Here is a 6,000-nt window from a genome sequence, read left to right as displayed (position 1 = left end):
TCAGTGTGTCTGTGTTCTCTAAGTTTCTTCTCCCTCTTTGCTGTATGATTAGCTTGAAGATACAAGGACATTTTGTAACCTGTTGTAAGACAGTTTTATACCAATCCAATCTTAAAACACTGGCACTAAATTAGCTGTGTGTGCTAATGTATGGATTCTTAGGTGAGTCTCTGAAAAGTATACAAATATTCTGATAATTTGAGACATGTAAAAATTCCCCAAGGATTGCTTGTTCTAAGAAGTTCTTAACAAGTTCTTAGGAGCTATTGATTTTGTTGTTGTTTAGGGTTTTTAAAAAATTTTTAGCACCCAAAAATCTAACCTAAAATTAATTTTATTGTTAGTATTAAAAAATAATAGGTTCAATCATAACTGAGTGAGATTTATCCTACAGCATACAAGACTAGTTCAAGAGCGTACTACAGGGATACTACCACATCAATGTTCATAGCAGCACAATTCACAATAGCTAGACTGTGGAACCAACCCAGATGCCCTTCAATAGATGAATGGATAAAAAAAATGTGGCATTTATACACAATGGAGTACTACGCAGCACTAAAAAATGACAAAATCATGGAATTTGCAGGGAAATGGATGGCATTAGAGCATATTATGCTAAGTGAAGCTAGCCAATCCCTAAAAAACAAATGCCAAATGTCTTCTTTGATATAATGAGAGCAACTAAGAACAGAGCAGGGAGGAAGAGCAGGAGGAAAAGATTAACATTAAACAGAGACATGGGGTGGGAGGGAAAGGGAGAGAAAAGGGAAATTGCATGGAAATGGAAGGAGACCCTCATTGTTATACAAAATTACATATAAGAGGTTGTGAGGGGAATGGGGAAAAAAAAAACAAGGAGAGAAATGAATTACAGTAGATGGGGTAGAGAGAGAAGATGGGAGGGGAGGGGAGGGGGGATAGTAGAGGACAGGAAAGGTAGCAGAATACAACAGTTACTAATAGGGCATTATGTAAAAATGTGGATGTGTAACCGATGTGATTCTGCAATCTTTGTAATGTTTTGAACAACCAATAAAAAAAAAGACTAGTTCAACATTTTAAAATAATATAATCTATCACTTTTAAAGAAGAAAACCAGATGATCCTATCAGTGGACACCAAAAAAGAATTGGACAAAATCCAACACCCATTCATAATAAAAACTCTCTCCAGGCATGATGGCACATGTCTGTAACCCAGCAACTTGGGAGACTGAAACAGGAGGGTCAGAAGTTTGAGGCCAGTCTCGGCACTTTAGTGAGACCCTGTCTCAAAATAAAAAGGAAAGGGGGCACGAGGGCAGAAAAGATGGTGGAATGAGATGGATATCATTACCCTAGGTACATGTATGACTGCACATATGGTGCAACACTGCATTGTGTACAACCAGAGAAATGAAAATGTGTGCTGCAGTTGTATACAATGAATCAAAACGCATTCTTCTGTTATATATACCTAATTAAAATAAGTTAATTATTTTTTTTAATTAAAAAATAAAAAGAGATAGGGATGTGGCTCAGCACACCCTGGATTTAATCTCCAGTACCACAATCAATCAAACTAGGAAGAGAGGGGAACTTCCTAAACCAGATAGAGAATGTATACAAAAAAAAAATGTACAAACATTGTATTTAATAATGAAAAACTAGAAGTTTTCCCACTAAGAACAGGAACAAGGCAAGGATGTCATTTCTCACCATTTCTTTTCAACATTATACTGGAGTCCTAGCTAATGCATGAAGACATGAAAAAGAAATAAAAGTTATACAGATTGAAAAGGAAGAAATAAAATCATCTTTGTTTATAGATGACATACATGATTATCTGTTGAAACCCCAAAAGAATCAACAATAACAAAAAATCCGGGCTGGGGATGTGGCTCAAGCGGTAGCGCGCTTGCCTGGCATGCGTGCGGCCCGGGTTTAATCCTCAGCACCACATACCAACAAAGATGTTGTGTCCGCCGAGAACTAAAAAATAAATATTAAAAATTCTCTCTCTCCTCTCTCACTCTCTCTTTAAAAAAAAAAAAAACAGCACGAAGAAATTAAAATACCATTAAATACAAACAGATCAGTAATCTAAATTCAAATAAAAATAAAGTCCGGTTTGTTTAAAAAAAAATAACAAAAAATCCTGGAACTAATAAATGATTATAGTAAGGTTGCAGGATACAAGGCTAATATGCAAAAGTCAATTGCTTTTCTATATGCAAATAATGAACAAAACGAATTTGAAATTAAAAACACAAGAAAATTTACATTAGCAACCCTAAAAAATAGCATTTTAAGCATAACTCCAACAAAATATGCATAAGATTTAGGAGAAAAATTACAAAACCCTGATAAAGAAGTCAAAAAATTGAATAAGTGAGGGATAGTCCATAATCACTGATAGTAAGGCTTGGTATTGTCAAAGTGTCTGTTCTTGCCACCTTGACCTGTAGATTCAATGCAATCCCAATCAAGATCCCAGAAAGTTACTTTGTAGATATTGACAAACTGATTTTAACGTTTATTTAGAAAGATGACCAGAAGAGCCACAAAATATTAAAGGAGAGGGCTGGGGTTGTGACTCAGAAGTAGAGTGATGCCTAGCATGCATGAGTCACTGGGTTTGATCCTCAGGACCACATGAAAATAAAATAAAGATATTGTGTCCACCTATAACTAAAAAATGAATATTTTTTTAAAATATTAAAGGACAGTACAAAGTCTGAAGACTGACACTACCCAACTTCAAGACTTAACTATAAAGCTACAGTAATCAAGACTGTATGGTATTGACATAAAGTAGATGAATAGATCTTTCACAAAAAAGCAAAATGGAGAAAAAGATAATCTTTTCAACAAATGATGCCAGAACAAACAACATCTACAAACAAAAAGATAAATAATAATCTAGACATAGACTTTATATAATCTTCCTAAAAATTAACTCAAAATGCACCATAGGCCTACAAGTAAAATGCAAAAATATAAAATTTCTAGAAATAACCTAGGAGAAAATCTAGATGGTGATGCCTTCTTAGATAAAACTCTAATGGCACGATCCTTGAAAGAAATAATTGTGAAGCTGAACTTCATTAAAATGTAAAACTTCTACAAAAGATATTGTCAAGAGAATAAGAAGGTAGGCCACAGACCAGGGGAAATAATTGCAAAAAGCATATTTTTGATTATTCAAAATATACAAAAACACTTAAAAACTCAACAAAAAAGGAAAAATCTAATTTGGCAAAAATCCTAAACAGGCATCTCACCAGAGAAGAAATACAGATGGCAAATATATCTAAAAGATGCTCTACATCATATGTCATTGAGGAAGTATGAATTAAAACAACAATGAATCCAGACGTGGCACATCCTGTAATCTTAGCTACTCAGGAGGCTGAGGCAGGAGGATCACAAGTTCAAAGCTAACCTCAGCAACTAAGTGAGGCACTAAGCAACTCAGTGAGACCCTGTCTCTAAATAAAATGCAAAATAGGGCTGGGGATGTGGCTCAGTGGCTGAGTTCTCCTGAGTTCAATACCTAGTACTCCCCTCCCTGAAAAAAAAAAAAAAAAAAAAAAAAAAGAAGAAGGAAAGAAATGGGCTGGAATGTAGCTTAGTAGTAGAGCCCCTGTGAGTTCAGTCCCCTTTACTACCACTATACATCTATTAAAATGGCCAAAATCCAGAACACTAATTCCAAATACAGAATGTAGAACAACAAGAACTCTTATTTATTGCTGGTGGTAATGCAAAATGATACAGCAATTTTGAAGAGTTTGGTGGTTTACAAAACTACACTATATGATCTAGCAATTGTGATCTTTGGTAATTAGCCAAATGAATTGAAATCTTATGTCCGTTTGAAAACCTGCACATGAATGTTTATAGCAGCTTTTGAGCTTTCCAGCTATGAAAAGACGTGGAAGAACCTTAAATTCTATTACTAAGTGAAAGAAGCCAATCTGAAAAGCCTATATACGGAATGATTCCAATTATATGACATTCTGGAAAAGACAAAACCATAGAAATAGTAAGAAGATCAGTGGTTGTAGGGGTTAAAGAGAAGGGAAAGATAAATAGGCAGAACATAAAGGATGTTTAAGGCAGTGAAACTATTGTGTATGATATTGTATTGGTAGATATACACCAATATACATTTGTCAAACCCATAGAATATAAATATAAACTATAGACTTTGGGTGATAATGGTGTATAGGTTCATTAGTTGTAAGAAGGGTGCCACTAGGGTGCAGGATATTGATAGTAAAGGAGACAGTACGTGTATAGGGGCAGGGAGTACATGGGAACTATGTGCTTTCTGCCCAGTTTTACTGTGAACCTAAAACTGCTCTAAAAATAAGAAAAAAATGAGTATTTTTTAAAAGATGTAATGCTGAGCATGGTGGTGAATGCTTGTAATCCCAGTAATTCAGAAGGCTGAGGCAGGAGGATCCCAAGTTTTAGACTAGCCAGGGCAACTTAGCAAGACCCTACCTTAAAATAAAAAGTAAAAAAAAAGAACTGAAGATGGCAGTAAGACACTGTGGTGCATGCCTATAATCCCAGTATCTTGGGAGGCTGATGCAGGAGGATTGAAAGTTCAAGGCCAGCCTCAGCAACTTAGTGAGGCCCTTAGCAACTCAGTGTGACATTGAGACTGTACATGCTAGGGTTGTGGCTCAGTGGTAGAACACTCACCTAGCACATGCAAGGCCCTGGGGATGGATCCTTAGCAACACATAAAAACAAATAAATAAAAGTATTGTGTCCAACTACAACTAAAAAATAAATATTAAAAAATATATACACACACACACACACACAAAATCCTGGGGATGTGGCTCAGTGGCTAAGCACCCCTGGAGTCAATCCCCGGTATCAAAAAAAAAAAAAAAAAGAGAGAGAGAGAGAGAGAACTGGAAATTTATCTCAATGGTAGAGCGTCCCATGTTCAATCTCCAATATAACACATACACCCACCACACACACACACACAAAAGATATAAGTTCTTATTGACCCTCCTAGTTCTGGCATAAATCTCTAAAAGAATATTAACCAATATTTGCACATTATGAGACTAAAGATCTTTTCCATAAATAATTTTGATATAAAATCATATATCCCAGATGAATGCAGGGGCATTCTTTAAACAAAAGAATTCGTTACAAGTGTCCAGTTTTGAAAGCAAACCTTTCTTTTTAGTATTGTCAGGTGTTGTCATGCCTACATATTAGGTAGAAAAACAACTAAACCAGAACCAAGCAGTTCTGTTTAACTGTAAACTACTTTGCATATTGTTACTAAATGACCACCTATAAATCAGGTTAAATCTGACTCAGCCCAAAATACAACATCTTGAGCGACAAAACTCAGGTAAGAGACACTTCTCCAGAGTGACCCATAGGAGAAAATAAGAACCTGATTTTTAAGAAAGTCCCTAGATACTGTTTTTAAATTATACATTTGTCAATCTTATTATTCCATTATCTTAAAATGCAAATTATTGTCCATGTTACAAAAGATCTAGATTTTACTTGTGCCTAAATAACGTGGAGGAGTGGGAAGTATTTTGTGCTACTACTTTTGCAAACTTAGCAACTTTTACAACCTCTGAGGGATGGGAAAAGAGGGTTTCTAAGCTTCCTCCAAGCTCTGATATTCTATAATTCAATTGTATGTGGTTTTTACCTGCCAATTTTTTTTTAATCTATGAAAACAGAAGCTTTTATAAAGTTCAGCAGAGCATCTGGAATCTCTTAGGATTTTATTATTAAGAGCTCATCATTTATATCCCAGAAGGGCTCTAAGATAGAAACCCAAGATTTTCCCAAGATAGGTGTATTTGTTAGTTGGTCATGTGTTTGTAATCATGGAGCCCCAGCACTAACAATCCATGCTGCCTTCCTTTAAGATAAACTTGTACTTGATTCCTACAAACACATCTAGCCTAGTGGAGTCTCTACTAGGCTTCCTATCTTAATTCTCTTCACTGCTGCATTT

This window comes from Spermophilus citellus, assembly GCF_964194105.1.
Source record: "Spermophilus citellus genome assembly, chromosome: 2".
NCBI classification, from domain to species: Eukaryota; Metazoa; Chordata; class Mammalia; order Rodentia; family Sciuridae; genus Spermophilus; species Spermophilus citellus.
This window is presented reverse-complemented; position numbering follows the sequence as displayed.